Here is a 19,802-nt window from a genome sequence, read left to right on the forward strand (position 1 = left end):
TGTTGGATCATTCTCTCCCTTTTTTATTCTATCAGCTAGTATTTGCAGACACTAGTCTTGTTTATGTGATCCCTTTGGTTCTTAGTCCTATCATTATGATCAATTGTGAACAGAATTTGATCACTGGGACTAGTAAGATGGCATTGGTACATGCCACTGCCTGCAAAGATTGCATCCCATATGAATGCCCATATAGATGTCCCAGCTGTTCAACTTCTGATCCAGTTCTCTGTTAATGACATGGGAAAAGCAGAGGAAGATGACGAAGTGTTTGGGCCCCTATCACCCATGTGGGAGACCCAAATGAAGCTCCTGGATTCTGCCTGATCATTTTGGCCACTTGGATAGTGAACCAGCAGAAAGAAGATCTCTTTCTATCTTTCCCTCTCTGTAACTCTGTCAAATAAATAAATCTTTTTTAAAAAGTGTATGTGGTGCCAGTGCTGTGGCATAGAGAGTAAAGTTGCCTACTGTGATGCCAGCATCCTATATGGGTGCTGGTTTGAGTCCCCGCTGTTCCACTTCAATCCAGCTTCCTGCTAGTGGCCTGGGAAAGCAAAGTAGGATGGCCCAAGTGGTGGGGTCCCTGTACCCAAATAGGAAACCTGGAAAAAGCTCCCAGCTTTGGATTGGCCCAGCTCCGGCCATTGCAGTCATTTGGGCAATGAACCAGGCTCTGGAAGCTCTCTCTGTCTCTCCCTATCTCTCTCTGTAACTCTGCCTTTCAAATAAATAAAATAAGTCTAAAAAAAGTGTCTACTATAATGTACTTAGTTATTAATTATTTAATTCATTGTAATTTATTTAGTCACTGGCTTCCTTTACTGACAACAAGTAAATGTAAGTGTTATATTTTATTTATTTGAGAGGAAGCAGGGGAGAGAGGTCCCATTGCTGTTTTGCTCCTCCAAAATCTGCAACAAATCTGGAAACAGAATTCAACCCAAATCTCCTACATGGGTGGCAGGAATCAGATTATTTGAGCTATCACCATTGCCTCTCAGGGTCTGCACTGGCAGGCAGCTGGAGTGAGAAACCAGAGCTTGGAATTGAACACAGATATTCTGATGTGGCTAGGCTAATCACCTGATCCTCACGCCCCCAAAAATGTACATTTTAAAAATGTTTTAAAGATTGGTTTATTTATTTAAAAGGTAGAGTAAAGAGAGAGAGAGAGAGAGATCATTAAGTTTCCTGCTGGATGAAATTGCAATCTAATATTTTGTTATCTATAGAAAATAGTCTATATAATGTGTTCATGATTTCCAAAGGACATAGACCACTTGGTTTAAAAGAATCCATAAAAATAGCTTTTTCTAAACTCTCTCAAATAAGAGCCAGTTATGTGTGAATCATTAAGCTCTGAAAAGTACAAGTCACACATTCCCTACAACACCAAAAATTTTTTTTCAATGTGACACCCTTCCAAGAGAAGCTAATTCTAGTTATTGATTCCTGTCAACATCATTGACATTTAGAAAGTGTTAAATAAACTCTAAGGATGATCTAGAGGAATATTTCTGCCATAGGATGAAACTAAGAAATCTTATTCCTGGGATGAGTCAGCAAAAACAAAGAGGTATGCAGAGAGGCCATAGACATCCCTTTACAGTTCACTTCTTCCCTTGAGTTTGTAAGTAAAGAAATGGACTCAAATATCTATTGATGGCAAAATCACAACAGACATGCTTATTGTGGGCAATGCATGTTGACAGGACGAATGTAATTTAAAAGCTATGAAGTTATCTGGTATATTGAGCATGCCAGATCTTCATTAGGGAATTACTGCCAGTTTCAGTCTCTCTCCCTTTAACTCTCTCACTCTCTTAAGAAGGATGTGGAAAACGAGTTTAAAGGAGAGCACCAGAAATGACCAGGAAGAGCAATGAACGTAAAGAAGTTGGGTTTATATTATGTCTAGAGACAGATAAAATTTTATAACTGCATCCAATAAGTAATGAAATATTCCCTATGTATTTTATCTCAATATGGATAAAAACAAAAGAGCTACTGTTGAGACAAAATAATCAGGTTAGATATGCATAAGGACTTTTAGAGAGTGAAAATTGTTAGTGTTGAATGGATTGAAATGTGTTCAATCTTCCATGTAGTAACTGAGTAATAATTGAAATTATCCCCTTTTGAAGTAATGTAAAGAGTTGCAGGGGCCAGTGCTGTGGCGCAATAGGTTAAACCTCAGTGTGAGGCAATGGCATCCCATATAGGCGTAGGTTCTAGTACTGGCTGCTCCTCTCCCCATCTAGCTCTCTGCTATGCCTTGGGAAAGCAGTGGATGATGGTCCAAGCACGTAGGCCCTTGCACCCACATGGGAGACCTTTAAGAAGCTCCTGGCTCTTGACTTCAGATCAACACAGCTCTGACCATTTCAGCCATTTGGGAAGTGAACCAGAGGGTGGAAGACCTTTCTCTTTGTCTCTCCCTCTCTCTGTCTGTAACTCTACCTCTCAAGTAAATAAATAAAATCTTGGCCGGTGCCGCGGCTCACTAGGCTAATCCTCCGCCTAGCGGCGCAGGCACCCCGGGTTCTAGTTCCAGTCGGGGCACCGGATTCTGTCCCGGTTGTCCCTCTTCCAGGCCAGCTCTCTGCTGTGGCCAGGGAGTGCAGTGAAGGATGCCCAAGTGCTTGGGCCCTGCACCCCATGGGAGACCAGGATAAGTACCTGGCTCCTGCCTTCGGATCACCGCGATGCGCCAGTGCAGTGTGCCAGCCACGGTGGCCATTGGAGGGTGAACCAACGGCAAAAAGGAAGACCTTTCTCTCTGTCTGTCTCTCTCTCACTGTCCACTCTGCTTGTCAAAAATAAATAAATAAACAAATAAATAAAAGTTTTAAAAAAAGAAGAATTGCAATAGTCACAGGTAATAGAGGTGTATAAAATTGTAGCTGGTGAATTGTCCAGATTTGGAATTCAGGCTGCCAGATATTTAGATATTACTTCTGTCAAAATATATCTGGATTTCAATAAAAAATACTAACATCAACGAACTGCTTGTAAGAATGTCTTATCTCTGGCAGCACATATACTAAAACAGGAATGATACAGAGAAGATTATCATGCCCTGGGCAAGGGTGAAATGCAAATTTGTAAACAATTCCATTTAAAAAACCCAGAATTTTGTATCTGAAAAGTTTCAGGCAGTATGGCACCCAATTGTCTCCTCTGGTGGGATGTCAGGGAGTCTCTGAGCTCTGCACAATGCATGGTCACTGGGCTTGCTTTGCAAACCTTCTTTTGAATTTTTGATTTGTATTAACATTTCATTGGTACAATTCTAAGAAGACAGCTATATTTCCTTCCCTCTCCTTTTCCCTCCTTCAATTCTCCTCCTTCCTTCCTTTTTTTTTATTTTTGCAAAGACATAACTTCAATCCACTATATAATCACAGGTTTAATGTGCCACTAACCATAATAATCAACGAGTAAAAAGAAAGACAACACGTACACAGAAGTATAAACAAGGACTAAAAATAACAATCAAACCACAAGATGTCAGTTTCATTACTATACATTGTTTTGTATTCTGTTAACTGCCACAATTCAGAGAAAACGTATGATATTTGTCTTCTAGGGACTGGCTTACTTCACTAAGCATAACAGTCGCCAGTTGCAAACCGTCTTTGGCCAAGAAATCCAACCTCTGCTAATGCTCTTTGAAGCTTCTAGAAACATATGGAGTCTACAAATGATAATGCACAACTTGTCACTGTCCTTGCCAACTCACTCCTATTCCACCAAATCCATCTCTTCTATTGCCCAATTTCTTTCCAAACTTTGCAAAATCTGGTTTCAGAATTTATTCCCGAGTTTGGGACCCACCTATATATCCTGCAAGTGTTCATGTGGTATTCTGACTTGTAAATACCAATTACCTTCTTGCCTTTTCCTACATGAATCTTGGCTACTCTCAAGATCCTTCTGACTTGGCCCTCTGCTAATGTCACTCTGCAACAAGAGGGCTAGACAAGTGGAACATTATATTTCATTAGTGTGCAGAGCTAGAGCCACTAATTATATAATCATGTTATATATTTATAAAATATTTATTTGTGTCATTTTAAAATATTAAAATTGCTAGGAATTCCCAAATTATATACAGATGTTTTTAGGATAGGATTAATCTCATTGGACCTCAACCTTCCTGGTTCTGAGTATATTGAGAGAAGCAGGGAATTGCAAATATGGAAGGAGTCATTCAGCACAGCCCGAGGTGCCAGTCCCAGACCCTGCAGGTCCAAGAGACCTTCACTCTGCCAGGTCCCAACCTCTTGACAGGACTGTGGAGAAGGTTTGGGCAGAGTACTCTTGCCCAGCCTATGAGGAATATTTCCTTTTAGCAACTGTACAGTCTTACCCTCAACTCAGGCCAGTGTTGTCTTTGTGTGACAGCAAACATTGGTCAGATAAAGGCAGAGACATCCAAGTATAAATACATAGATACTCATTCTAGGGGCTAGGAAGCTAGACTGGGTAATTAGAGATCTTTAAAATGTTCATAGGCAGATGAATTCCAGAAACCGAAATGACAGACTGTTGGCTTTATTTCACATGCTAATATTTTAGTGCAATGTTTCATAATTGCTTACTCTATTATGATAGAGTCAGAAAGAATTATAAACAAACGTAAGGAATCAGAAGCATGGCATAAGGGTAATTCAATTTTGTTAAGATTCCTGGATGAGTTTTAAAACTAATATCTGTTTGATTAAACCAAAAAATGGTAAGCCTAAAATTATATCATTTAAAAATCTTCTATAGAAAGAACGCAGGTAAAAGTGTAAGTATAGGATAGCTATCAAACTGAAATAAGGGAATATTTCATAGCCCAAATACCATTGTAGTGCTAAATTCATACTGGAGTACTTTTTTAAACATTTACACAGAACTGCAGCATTATTCTTTGGCATGGCATATAACAATATTAAATGAAAAAGTAGGATTATGATATATTATTATAAATGGTGAAATATTTCTGTGTGGGTTGTGTGTGTGGAGAGTGTGTATATGCGTGTGTGTGTGTGTGTGTGATGAGAGTGAGAGAAACAGGGAAGGAAGCATGAGAAAATACTGATAGAAAATATTCAAAGATTTATTGTTGTTTTCCCTGTAAACTGAGACATGGGTGAAAAAAATTTTTTTATAACAACTAACATGTACTCCTTTTATAATTGGGATTTTTTTAACCATTCCATCCATTTTTCAAGTTTTATGACCAAACACAAGACAAAAAAGAAAAAAAAAACACAATTAAGTAACTCCTTATTTTCTCTATTCTATGTTGAACAAAGCAAACAGAATCAACTCATGAAGTTAAAAGTCATTTTTAAAACTTAATTATCTATATACAGCATAACAACCCTTAGTTCTCTTATTATATTGAAGAAATTTCAATTTGTATTAAGGCCAATGGCAAATGTTAAGTCTACCTATTTTAAATCCACTTTCAATACTAAATTTCTCAAAACAAAATAACAAAATCTCTTCAGCTGTGTTCCAGGCCAGTAAGTTCAGGGTTAGGTGGGGCCAAGCAGATTCATTTCTAGTTTGTACATACTGGCATAAAGCAAAGTCTCCACAAATTTCTGTAGAAAATTGAAAAATTTAGCCTATATTTAGAATTCTGACTTCAACAAGTGTATGGTCTATTTTTAAAACCAGAGCATTTTGTCTAGATATATTTCCATGGTTGGCATGTATTTTGGAAGCACATGCTACAGAGTGACAAGAACCACCTCAATTTTATTGTTGGTGATGATGTTCACTAATGTTCCAGTGGGAGAGTGGGAGATGGCTATAACTGGCATTGTTTTATAGACCAGAATTGTCCACATGAGACACATTTTTGAAACATAATGTATACTCAGCCCAGCATAATGTATATAAAATCTGTTCTGCCTCAGAATATGGCCAAAAATTATAATTGGTGAAAAAAATCATGATATAAGTATAGGATTAAGCTCTAAAATTGAATAATTTATATATGAAGAAGTTTCAAATAAAGGCAATTATTTCTGAACTAGCAAAATCAGATGAGAACTCATTGAAAATACAGCATATGTTTGGACCTTGTTAGATAATGATTATGATGTTGGTGATGATGATATTGGAATGAACTAACATATATTTAAGAAAATAATTATTCTTTACACAGGGTATCTCATGTAGTCTTCAAAGAATCTTATAAAGTAGAAAAATTTTTAATAATGAGGGAACAAATTGAGGTAAGAAACATTAAGTTACTTACCAAGTAGGATTCCAACCCCAGTGTTTTCAAATTTCTATTCTGATTTCCTGACTTGATTCTAACAATTAGATATGCTTGGGTAGCGACACTCAAGATGATTATCACACACACACACACACACACACACACAGACTTTTCAGAATCCAGCTTCCTGCTTACATGCACCATTCTCCATCCATTTGTTAGGACCTTGCTAGTTCACCATGGGTGCACTCACACCAAACTTTTGTTCAATGCTGAGTCACGCCAAGAGTTTTAAAATGTTCAAAGAAAAATATGATTGTGTATCAGAATAACCTAGGAACTTGTTAAAACTATAGATTGATAGACTGCCTATTTCTAAATATTTAATATCTAAAGGGGGTGTTTGGTTTGTGAAAATATAATTCTCACATAAATATAAAGTTGTTGGAACAGCATTTGAAATCAATTCCTTGTGCCTTATACATGGATGAGTTGTTTCAAAACTTAGCTAACTCTACTGACAAATTCTCTTCTCAGGTCACCAGCATCTAAGAGGCTATTCTGTCACTCATTTAACAAGTGGAATTTAATCAAGACAAACTCCGAGTCACCCACTGTGCAAAATATTGAAATTTAAAAAGTGAGAGAACTTCTCCTTCTTTTAAAATGTGCATTGCTTTCAGAGAGATAGAAAGAAAAAAAAAGCTACAGTAGTTATCAGAATTAGCGTATGCTTAGGGTTCAGTGACATCATGTGACAAGGGCATTTCAAACTCCTGACTTCTATCATTTTCTTTTCTTTTTATTTGACAGGTAGAGTTAGACAGTGAGAGAGAGAGAGAGAGAGAGAGAGAGAGAGAGAAAGGTCTTTCTTCCATTTGTTCACTCCCCAAATGGCCGCCACGGCTGGCGTGCTGCGCCAATCCGAAGCCAGGAGCCAGGTGCTTCTTCCTGGTCTCCCACATGGGTGCAGGCACCCAAGGACTTGGGCCATCCTCCACTGCCTTCCCAGGCCACAGCAGAGAGCTGGACTGGAAGAGGAGCAACTGGGGCAGAACTGGCGTCCCAACCGGGACTAGAACCCAGCACCCATATGGGATGCCGGTGCCGCAGGCGGAGGATTAACCAAGTGAGCCATGGCACCAGCCCCAACTTCTATCATTTTCTTTAGCTCTTCTTTTGGGGACTTCTTCAGAAGTCAGCACCTGGAGATTTTATTTGTATCATTTACATTTTAATATTCATAGCAGTGACAATGAAGCAAACATTAGTGACTTTAACGATAAAGGAAAGTGAGACTCAGAGATTTAAAAAATTTTCCAAGGAGGTCCATCTAAATAAAAGAAAGAAAATTAGAAACACACATGTGTTTCCCAAAGTCTAAAAGTTTACCTACATATTTTGCAAATTGCAAGCTATTTGAAGGGTGTTTACCTCAGAAAAAGAATAGTATAATCAATCCTTTGAACCAGGAAATACTTTAGGTTTGAGCTCTTTGCTGGATTTCAATAAGTAACACATCAAGTCACTTTGGATGAATAACACGTTATTTCACAGTGACTGTTTCAATTCACAGCCATTCACAGCCCTCTTCATTTCATTGGCTCATATTTGCTTTGGCTCTTGCTATGATCAAGACAAAACCCATGTTCCTTTCCCAGGAAGCTATTTTGTTTTCTTTTGGTAGAACCTGTGCCCATATTCTTTGCAAACTACTGTTTGTGAAGCATTTTATGGTGGTTCAAGAAAAAAAAAATTGCATATTAAAAAACTGAAGTGAAATTTATAATTTTCAAATGATCCTCACTGTAAATGATATTACTTGATGTAATATGAATGAATATTGTTGATCAATATTAAGGTTAAAACCATTACGAATTGATTTAATCTCTCAACCAGGATCTACTTTGAAAATAATTAGGAGTTCCAGTATTAAATAAGTGATCATATATTTAAAATCAGCATGATTATACAGCAAGATTATATAGCTTTATCAGATAAGTGTTTTATATTTTCTTTTTATATTCCTTTTTTGTTTATTGATATATAGATTTCATGAAGTTCATAGAAAAATTCCAAAAATACAAGAATACTTTCCTCCCCCACTCCTTCCTCTCTCTTTTTTTGTGTGTGTGTGTGTGTGTGATAACATACTTAATTTACTTTGTCATTGCAGGCTCAATTCTCCTCTATGCAAAGAGCTCTACAAGGAAAAGGTAGCCCACTGCTCTGCAAGGGTGTAGACAAGGGTTACGGCCAACAATCAAATCACAAGATGCCAGTTTAGCTATCAGAGCAAATTTAAAATAACACACTACCATTCCGAGTGAGCATTTCATTCCCGAGTGAGCACTGCATCACTGAGCAAGATCTTAGGGATTAGACGTGGAATTCAGACATCTGTTACCCTGGTTTCATGAAGTATAGAAGGAAGACAGTGCTAAAAGGGTTTTTTTGTGTGTGTGTGTTTTGTTTTTAGTTTTCATCGCTATTATGATCATTACTTAAAGTTTTTATCATTTATTTATTTTTATTTATTTGAAAGGCAGAGAGAGAGAAAGAGGAGGAGAAAGAGAGATCTTCCATTCTCTGGCTCACTCCCTAAATGCCTCCCATAGCTAGGGCTGAGACAGGCTGAAGTCAGGAGCCCAGAACTCCATGTGGGACTCCCATGTAGGTTGCAAGGACTGAAGCACTTGAGTCATCACCTGTTGCCTTTCAGACTGTGCATTTGCAGGAAGCTAGAAGTAAAGCAGAGCAGGGCCTCAAACCCAAACACTCCATGTGGAGGGCACACGTCTCAGAGTCCCAACCACTGTGCCAACTGCCTACCCCTGAGAGTTTAAATAGAAGTGTTGAGTTACACAGGAACCATGAAGTGAGTGTTTGTGTGTGTGTGTGTGTGCTTTTCAATTCTCTACTTGACAATTGTCATTTTTTTCACCCTATAGTAAGTTTTCCCTTCTTGTTCTATTGTTCCCTGGAATCAAGTAGTGAAAATACCCACTGTTGGCTCTAATATCTAAATCAAATTAAAAGAAATATATTTAAAGAGATAATTAGAAACCATTTGTTTATCAGTTGTATTAATACATGTATTAATTTTTAAAATGTAGTCCCAACATAGACAATTTTCCTAGAAATTTGAAGAATTCTGAAGTCATACAAAATATGCCAAAAGAAATAATAAAATGGTACTTGTACACAGTAAGTCTTAGCAAACTATTTCTCAAAATTAATCCCCCAGGTCATGGTAAAAAAGACTTTTAATATTGCATTTATCAAACATGAAGTGTTTGTTTTCATATTCCTGGTAGATTCATTCACTACTAAAAAATTCTACTTCAAGTAAAGTTTGCTTTCATTTGCTCCAGAGACCTAGGCATGAATTTTCTCCATTAGTTGTGTATAATTTCCCAAATGGCTTTATTCATTTTATCTGATAATAAAGTAATGAAATCCCATTCTTATCTAGAGCAACCATACCACTAATTTATTTTTAGGAATTTGAAATACAAATATTTTTAAATACAAAAAAATCATGGCTAGAGCTGCTAGGAGTTAAGAAATGAGCCTGTTCTGGGAACACTGAAACTTGAAATAGAGATACACCAAAGCATAAAAACTGTCACATAAAATAGTGCACAAACAATTACCCAAAACATGGTGATAAAGTTTCTATCAGGAGTGAGACATCAGAAGGCTTCATAGAGAAGTTGGTATTTAATTAAAAACCATTATTTGACACAAGAATAAGGTATGTAAAAAAACTGATGAGAGATGAGGTTTGTGGTCCAACAGGAAATAAAAGCAAAACAAAAATATTAATTTAGGAGGTCAATGTATTCATCCCCTCACTGTGTTCTGTACCTGCTGCTGCTTGGGATTTGTCACTGTGTACAGGGATCTTTTTTATATGCCTTTCTCCCTAGGGAGAAGAAGTCTACGGATTGCACAGGCATAAAGACCATTATGATCTCCTTTATATCTCTTATATTATCAATTTTAATCTTGCACAATTTCTGTAATCTAGCATAATCTAGTATTCACAAAGTTATTTATGTTACCGGATGGAAAACTGAATGAATTAATGAGTGAATTAAAATTTCAATCCAACTTCAGTCCAATATTCAATTCTTAATGAAATGTGAGGAAGTCATGGTAACAAGGACAAAAAGGAAGGTTGCAGTGATAATGGAGGGAGGGATAAATGAGTACTTAGTCACTGAAGGATTTAGAGTCAAAAATTAAAATAAATGAAGTATGCTTTGGGAAGAAAATAAACTGGCTACATCAAGAAAACTGTACTGAAGTGGATTTGACTGGAAGCGGAAGTTCAATATCAAAGTCCAAATATGAATTTAAGTGAGAATCAAGTAAATAGTCTTGTTTTAAAGAGCACCAATCTAACTGACTTGCAGAAATAGTTCTAATGCTGGCTGCCTTTGCCTTGCAGAAACTAAAGATCTGCTCCTTGCTGACGTGACTTTCCTAGGGTCAAACCCAATGAGAACATGGCCATAAGCTAAATATCTCATCCTCCTACTGGTATACAGGTTGGAAATTGTCTACTCCTGGGACAGATTTTTCCTTCGGACATAAGTGTCTATCTGTATCCACCCCAGCTGTTTCCCGTTGCCAGCCTGCCTGATTACGCATCTTCCTGAGTCCCTGATGCCAACTTCAGTATCCTGATAAGACTGGTTTCTTGGTTCAGTAATCCAACCTAGGCAGTTGGGGCCTTGCTTCTATAGCCTGCTTCCTGCCAGACCAATTCTTCAGAAAATCTTGGTGCTGTTAGTTTCATCCCTTCATTAGCCTTTCTAATAATATAGGATTCAGACACCTAAGTGATAATAATGAATGCTGCCAACACAATGCACTTGAATTGAACCCTGAGTGTCTTCTAGCAACACAGGTCATAATGAATCTAATTATTTGGAAAATTGATTGTCCTGGCTTCTCTTTAATTAAACACTTTCCTAGGCCACTTGGAATGGCCATCTCTTATGACAGGTATAATGAAGCTCAGCAACTGATTAAACACAAGGCATCAGAGTTTCCTGAATCAGAAATTAATCTAAGATTTTTAGCTTGTCCAGTCTAGAAAAATAACACTTTAACAGAAGTCAGAAAATCACATCTGGTGTGAGGGGAGGCACTTAAGAGTAAGATTTTACAACCTTGAAACACCAGTAAAACAAAAAGCTGGGTCCAGCTGTCGAAGAATACCTACAGCATAGAAGAATCCAACTTAAAGCCACATTTAAAAAAAATTTAGACACAGGGAGACAGAGAAAAAAACGGACAAAAGATTTTTTTTTTTCCATCCTGTACTTCACTCCTCAAATGTCCATAATGGCCAAGGATAGGTCAGTCTGGAGCAAGGGCCAGGACTGAAATCCAGGTCTCTCATGTGGGTGGCAGGAAGTCAATTAGCTGACTCACCACCTCCCTGGGTCTACATTAGCAGGAAGTTGGAAAAAGGAGCCAGAACTGGGAATTAAACCCAAGCACTCTATGTGGCATGCAGGCATCTTAAGTGCTAAGCTAACCAACCCTTAAACTAAATAATAAAGATGCATATATTTAATTTATTTGTATGGATGGTACTTGAATAGATAATTCAAGTAAAAAGGTAAAAGTTGGCAAAGAAATAAAGTAGACTTGGAAAACCTTGATAAAGCTTTGGGTAAAGGTTGGAGAAAGAGGGACTAAATGGAGGCTAAGAAAGTATGTCACAAGGAATATGCTAACCATATCAAATTCCTCAGACAGGTATACATGTTAAAGATTAGCTCGATGATTCCCAGAGCTCAGAGCTGATCTTTGTGGAAACATGTTCAGGAATGCACTGGGCATGAAAGCCAGGCTGAGGGAGATGCTGTTTGAAGGCCAGCCAGATGGAGTAGGGAGAATGAACAAGTTTTACAAACCACCATACTGAATAAAAGGAAAAGGATACAATGTGAAGAGGAGTTGTTTCAGGATAAAGTTCTTCTTCCTTAAAAAGTGAAAAGCTTGAACCAGTTTGTAGGTGAAGAGAAACTGGCAGACAAGGAATAATGAACACACCGAGAAAACAGGAAAAAGTCCCACAGATGTGGGAAGCAGAGGTTTGTAATTAATTGTCTTTTCAAGGACGACAACAAATCAAAAAGAGACGCTAAGAACCAGAGTTTTAAGAAATTAGAAGTGTGTGTGTGTGTGTGTGTGTGTGTGAGAGAGAGAGAGAGAGAGAGGAAAAGAGAGAGAGGGAGGGGGGAGAAAGAGAGGGGAAGGAGGAGAGGGAAACACTCAGATCAGATACCAGTGAGCTAGAGGATTATTAAAAGAGCACTGTTTTACCAGTCTGAACAGTCAGAAAGATTAGTCAGCCTCCAGAACTACATTTTGGATATTCCACCGTGTCAAATGATAAAATAACAGGCACTTTAAGCCAAAATGAAACCAAGAAATCTATTATCATGAATTTAGAGCAGGATTGTGTTTTCATGTTTACCTTTGTCATGGAGTCTAATAAAAATATGTTGCTGAATAAACTGGTAGAATATAAACATGAATAGATCTTTTAATAGATGAGTAGTTATAACTACTGACATACTTATGAATGGCTCATATCTTTCTCATTACTTTCTAATACATGGAACACCAAATCCCTGATATTTAAACTAAGGTGAGCTGCAAAACTAAAGTTGCCAGTAATATATGAGTCACCTTCTCAATGGACTGCACCTGAATTTTATTCATGGGTCCCTCATTCCCCTAAGAGCACTACATTCTAAATTAATGAGGTTCCTGGACTGGAAATCCAGGAAGAGAAAAATGCCTTTCCTCTTGCCTTGTCTACAACCACTACCTAAGAAATTCAGGTTTACTCCACAGCTCTTGGAACAAAGTAGTGCTGAGCTTTTGAAGCCTGCTTACCCAGGTTCAAGTGTATAAATTAGTGGATCAAATATATGTTAAAAGACCACATGCAAATTAACTGTCATACACATATTTTATCTTTTCATAAAATAATGTGAGAAGTGTTCTTAAGGTACTTGCTAAGGATATTTTGAAAAAACAGAAGGTAATCCTCATTTCTGACACTGAGAACTCAAGTTGAAAAGAAATATACATATTTTGGGCTAAAATGTCATCAGGATAAGAGGACAACAATACTCTCATTTACCTGGAAAGGTAGCTGTTATCTTGTTTCACATACGAAAACAACGAGGCTCAAAACAAGAGTAATCTGTTTAAGCTTTATGTCACTGGTAAGAAGCCAAACATGTTGGCCCTTCAACATCCCTCACTGTTCCTGTGGTGGGAATATATCCTGAGGAGGTAAAGGAAATTAGAAAGATAGTGGGTGCTCATAGTGGGTGTTCCCTTTCATTTTCTCTGTGACATCCCCTGCCTAAAGAGTTTTAGGTTACCTGCTTTATGGAATTCACACCACGCCACAAATCCCTATGCTTGTGTAAGGGTATGAGACTCCAGGCAAACAACTCTCCCATCACAGTTTCAATGCCAGACAACTAGTTTGCAAAAAATGATTCCCTATATCCGTGATTCTGCTTCTTTTCTTTTTTACTATGAGCCCATCTAAAAGATAGTTTTTCATCACTGCCAATAGTCACAGCCAGTAAGATCTTGCTCTAAGAAGCATTATACAACTATATGACAGTATAAATCAATCCCCATCACATTTAACATGCCATTGCCATATGGACTATAAATACAGTACGGAAGATGGGAGAGGAACATCACCTATAGCAATGAAAAATGATAGTGAAATGTGATTAATGGAGGGTTTTTTTTATTTTAAAGATTTATTTATTTACTTGAGAGGCAGAGTTACAGAGAGAAGGAAAGACAGAGAGGCTGGTTCACTCCCCAATGGCTTCAAAGGCTAGAGCTGGTCCAGGACGCAGCCAGGAGCCAGGAGCTTCTTTCAGGTCTGCTATGTGGGTGCAGGGGCCCAAGCACTGGGCCATTGTCTACTGCTTTCCCAGGCCGTAGCAGAGAGCTGGATCAGAAAAGAAGCAGCCAGGACTCAATCCAGCACCCACATGGGATGCCGGCACTGCAGGTAGAGGCTTAACCTATGTCGCTCCCCCTCTTCGTGGAGGAACGACACAGGACCCTGCGCTGTTCTTTCGTCTGCTCGGCCCTCCCCGGGTTTGCTGCTGGTTCCTCCCGGGTTGGCTACTATCCCTTCCACCTCCGTGGAAGGGCAGTTCCCCCTGGCCGCATTCCCCACTTCCGCAGGGGAGCGGCACACCGCCGGCCGGCTTTCTCGGGGGCTGCACAGGTGTTCCTTCAGCTAGATGTTCCCCTTAGATGTTCCTTGGTGCATGCCGTCTCTCTCCTCCTTTATAGTCCTCCTCTGCCAATCCCAACTCGGCTGCCCACACGCCGAGTGCGCTGCTCTCCTCCAATCAGGAGCAAGTCCTACAGTTTATTGGTTGAACTGGAGGCAGCTGTGCAGAAGCTGTTTACTTCTCTCCCAGCGCCATATTGTGGGAGAGCAGATGCATAGAATAGGTCTTAATTCCAGTAACTTAGTCCAGTCCGGATTGCTCCCCACAACCTACTTCGCCACAACAACGACACTGATTAATGAAATTTAATGTCCAGTTCTCACTGTGGGACCATGAACAAATTACTTAGCTTCTCAGGCTTAAACTTGTCATGATTTTATGAATTAAAAAGAAATGACAACATAATGCCTACAATATGCTGCAAACTGTCTGGGTCATAGTAGGTACTCAAAAATGTCTATTAAAACCAAGAGGAACATACTTTTAGGTAACAAGCTAAGCCATACATAAATTGTCTGTATAATGGAAGTGCCACATTATTGGAACAAAATTTCTCTATTGGAGTTGGGGGAAGGACTGAGAGCAGGCTTTTTGACATTGGCAGATACCTCTTTATTTATTTATTTATTTATTTTTTTTGACCGGCAGAGTGGACAGTGAGAGAGAGAGACAGAGAGAAAGGTCTTCCTTTTTGCCGTTGGTCCACCCTCCAATGGCCGCCGCAGCTGGCGCATCGCGCTGATCCGAAGCCAGGAGCCAGGTGCTTCTCCTGGTCTCCCATGCGGATGCAGGGCCCAAGCACTTGGATCATCCTCCACTGCACTCCCGGGCCACAGCAGAGAGCTGGCCTGGAAGAGGGGCAACCGGGACAGAATCCGGCGCCCCAACCAGGACTAGAACCCGGTGTGCTGGCACCACAGGCGGAGGATTAGCCTAGTGAGCTGCGGTGCTGGCCTTCTTTTTTCTTTTTTTGACAAGCAGAGTGGACAGTGAGAGAGAGAGACCTTCCTTTTTCTGTTGGTTCACCCCCCACAGTGGCCGCTGTGGCCGGTGTGCATGGGCTGGCGCACCGCGCTGATCCGAAGCCAAGGGCCAGGTGCTTCTCCTGGTCTCCCATGCAGGTACAGGGCCCAAGCCCTGTATTTATGTTAAGTATTTAACTTAAATATTAAGTTAATTAAGTATTTAAGTTAAGTATATAAGTGGGCCATCCTCCACTGCACTCCCTGGCCACAGTAGAGAGCTGGACTGGAAGAGGGGCAACCAGGACAGAATCCGGCGCCCTGACTGGAACTAGAACCCCGGGGTGCTGTGCTGCAGGCGGAGGATTAGCCTATTGAGCCGCAGTGCCAGCCGGCAGATACCTCTTAAACAAAAAAAATACAGCTACTTAGTTGCTACCAGAAACTCACAAATTGGCAAAGTTGATTTTAAAAAATAATGTCTTGTTTGTTCCCATGATTTACTTTGCAATTCTGATACTTCACCTCCTCTTGCCCTCTGGCATACGTTACATCCGTTTTAGTTTATGTTTGTTATCTGTACCAACTCTCCTAGCCTGACTGCCTTGCTTACTAGCTGTCTTCAGCCTCGAGTTTGGCACGAATCTATATCCTCCAGGCTATACGGTGCTCACGAATCACTTCCTTCCAGACTGGCTGCTTCCTACGATTCGTGCCTGAATGACTTTGCTTCATTCTGCACCTTTGACCAAGTCAAACCTCCAGTACTGGTCCCTCCTCTTCTGCCATGCCCACGTCCATGTTGACTCATTTATTTTGGTTTTGACATTGAGGATTCCTAACTGTCTCTGCTCATGTTGGTCCTCAGATTCCTTGGCAATAGCAGAACTTGCAATGCTGAATTTCCATTCAGTTCCTTGTAGCCTGGAGCACATTATTCTAAGCGTTTGTTCCAGAATGTATAGATCGACTACTCCACTGCCCAATCTTCCAGTATCAACAGACTCTTCAAGTACAGAGGCCCCATGTGCCCTGGGAATTACCAAAATCATCTCTAGTTGGCTATCCCCCAGGTCAGAGGTTTTGGCAAAGAAACAATGACCATCTTGAAGGAGAGGGAACTCTCAGGATCAGAATGAGAAGCTGTGTGTGGTCAGTTAACAACCTTTTTGGACAATGTTTTTCATTGTCTCACTTAGTGATTTTACCCTACTAGTAAACAAATTTGTCTAGAAGACAGGTAGAGTAAGCACAGGCTTTAAAATCCATTTGTATCCTAAAACTTATTCAAAAGAGACACTGGCATCTACCTTGAAGGGTTAATGTGAACTGCATTAATTTTCTGGGGCAGATATAACAAGTTACCACAAATCAAGTACTTAAGAAAACATTTTTCCCTCACAGTTCCAGAGGCTGAAATCCTAAATAAAGTGTTAGTTCCTCCTGGAGGTTCTGAAGGTTAAACCATCCCATGCCTCACTCCTAGCTTGCAGCGGCTGTTGGCAATCCTTGATGAGCCTTGGTTTATAGTGATCATTGCTCCAATATCTGCCCTTGTCATTACAAGGCATTCATCTTGTAAGCCAGTATTAGTCTGTTTCCCCGTTTGCTCTTAAAATTAGGATACCAGTTACTGAACTAGGGCCCACCCTAATCCAGTATGATTTCATCTTAACTTAAATACATCTTCAGGGGGCCATCGCTGTGGCACAGGAAGTTAAGCCCTGACCTGCAGTGCCAGCGTCCCATATTGGAGCTGGTTTGAGTCCCGGCTATTCCACTTCCCATTCAGCTCCCTGCAAATGCACCTGGGAAAGCAGCAGACTTGGGCCACTGCACCCACGTGGGAGATCCAAAAGAAGCTCTTGGTTCCTGGCTTCAGACTGGTTCAGCTCCAGCCATTTGCAGACATTTAGGAGTGAACCAGCAGACCAAAGACCTCTCTCTCTATCTCTCTCTTTCTCTCTCTCTGTAACTCTTCCAAATAAATAAATCTTTAAAAAATACATCTTCAAGGGCCTTATTTCCAAATAAAGTCACAAGCTGAAGTTCTGGGTAGATGTTAATGGGGGTGGGGGGCAGAAACAGTATTCAATTCAACGAGAATATTAGCAAGAAGGTGTAAAATCCCTAGCAAATGGCTGGTACATAATTAGGGCTTAGTAAGTAGTAATTATTGGCATTTGTGGCTTACAAATTTGGCTAGTTAGCTTGGAGTAATGTGAGAGGGGGCTGAAGAGAAAGCTTGTGGCAGCGCACCACAGCCAAGTCAGTATATCTTTTTCACTGTTTTTTTTTTTTTCTTTCCCCAACGTCAGAGAATGTAAGGTCAATGCCCAATGCAAGTATATTCAGCCTGAAATCAGTTTGCTCTAGTTTCTTGTAAAGCCATATTAGCATGCCTGAACTACAGGTAGGGAATGAGAATTCCTTACTGCCTTAAACTAGATTCTATTCCCATCCGTACTATGCACTAATAATATTTTGTCTCATTGTTCATTAGTAAAGGGAGGATCCATAACTGCTTCCAATTAAGCTGCAAATTTTCATTTAATTGTGTACTTTTCTCTGGTCTTTGTGGGCCCAATGGCTGTTTTCATAAATTTTATCTAGGTGCTAAAATTAAAACCATAGCATCTGTTGGAGGAGGATTTCAAGGGAAAGAATACCCCTTTCCCAGAGAGTTAGCTGGGAAATAGGGGTCTGAAGTTGAAGATGTGGAGAATCCCTCTAGCAAGACCTTTCTGTTCCAACTCTTGGGGATGCTGCAACTCTCGCTCTCAAATTTGTTCCCCAATGCCTTCAAATCAGCCGTTACTTCCTCAAATGTTGGACATGTATTAACTGGATATTCCAGTTCAAAATTCAGCTTAAATTATTTTGATATCTGATGGATATTATTCAGCCTTAATAAAGAAGGAAGTCCTGCCATACTATAGCATAGATAGATGAGGAGGATATTACGCTAATATCTCAGGCACAAAAGGACAGGTACTGCGTAATTCCGTGTGTGTGAGGTATGGAAAACAGTCATGCTCACAGAACTAGAGAAGAGAACGGTGACTTCTAGTGAGGGGAGAAGCTGCTTTTTTACTGCATAAAGTTTTAGTTGTGCAAGAGAAATAAGTTCTAGAAATCTACTGTACACTTCTTAGCATGCAGTTAATTTGAAAATTTACAAGTTGGTTGGGACAGGTCTTGTGGTGCAGTGGGTTAAGCCATTGTGATGCAAGTCTAGCAGCTATGCTGGAGTGTCAGTTCAAGTCCAGGCTGTTTCACTTCTGATCCAGCTACCTGTTAATGTACCAGGGAAGGCTTCAGAAAATGGTTCAAGTACTTGGGCCACTCCCACTCACATGAGAGACCTGGATGGAATTCCTGACTCCTAGCTTTGACATGGCCCTTCCCTAGCTTTTGCAGTTAATTGGAGAATGAAACATCACATGAATCATCTCTCTCTCTTTCTCTGTCATTCTGCCTTTCAAATAAATTAATCTTTTAAAAAGTGAGGCCTGCCCCACCATGTTTACAGTAGCACTCTGCTCTACCACGTTTATAGCAGCACTGTTCACAAGTAGCCAAACTATGGAATCAATCAAGGTGTCGATCATTAGATGAATGCATAAAGAAAATGTGATACACACATATAATGGAATATTATTCAGCCATAAAAAATGAAATTCTATCATTTACAGAAAAGTGATTGGAACTGGAAGACATCATGTTGAGTGAAATAAGCCAGACACAGAAAGACAAATATGACATCTTCTCCTTTTTAGTGTGATCTAACATTAAAAAAGAAAGAAAGAAAAGGAATAAATGTCTTTGCGTATCAGTTTTGCTGCAAATACAGTGTTTTGTCAAACTATGCCAAATCTTTGTCAAAGGAATTGGTAGGAATTATACACTACTATAATTTTAATGATTTTGTGACTATCATTGTTTACAGTCCTTGTTTCTACTGTTGATGAACAATGTTTTTTGTTTTTTGTTTTCTTTCTTACTATTTGTTGAGCACTTTACTTAGTGGAAGGTTAAGCTTATGATTACAAAATAAACTGAAAGTATGTCACTTTAAAAATTAAAAGAAACAAGCCGGCGCCGCGGCTCAATAGGCTAATCCTCCACCTAGCGGCGCCGGCACACCGGGTTCTAGTCCCAGTCGGGGAGCTGGATTCTGTCCCAGTTGCCCCTCTTCCAGGCCAGCTCTCTTCTGTGGCCCAGGAAGGCAGTGGAGGATGGCCCAAGTGCTTGGGCCCTGCACCCCATGGGAGACCAGGATAAGTATCTGGCTCCTGC

At 39.7% G+C, this 19,802-nt stretch overlaps 1 non-coding gene and 1 pseudogene across 1 annotated transcript; both read left to right on the plus strand.

Annotated features, from left to right (window-relative positions):
• LOC103349661 (little elongation complex subunit 2 pseudogene) overlaps positions 1 to 16,223 on the plus strand; it is a 198,154-nt pseudogene extending 181,931 nt beyond the window's left edge.
• LOC127492922 (U6 spliceosomal RNA) lies at positions 3,023 to 3,127 on the plus strand. The gene has a single exon (XR_007922738.1). It is a non-coding gene; the product is annotated as a U6 spliceosomal RNA (small nuclear RNA).
• Positions 16,224 to 19,802: the final 3,579 nt, after the last annotated feature.

This window comes from Oryctolagus cuniculus, chromosome 14, assembly GCF_051225735.1.
Source record: "Oryctolagus cuniculus isolate XC-2025 breed Fujian yellow rabbit chromosome 14, ASM5122573v1, whole genome shotgun sequence".
Taxonomy (NCBI): domain Eukaryota; kingdom Metazoa; phylum Chordata; class Mammalia; order Lagomorpha; family Leporidae; genus Oryctolagus; species Oryctolagus cuniculus.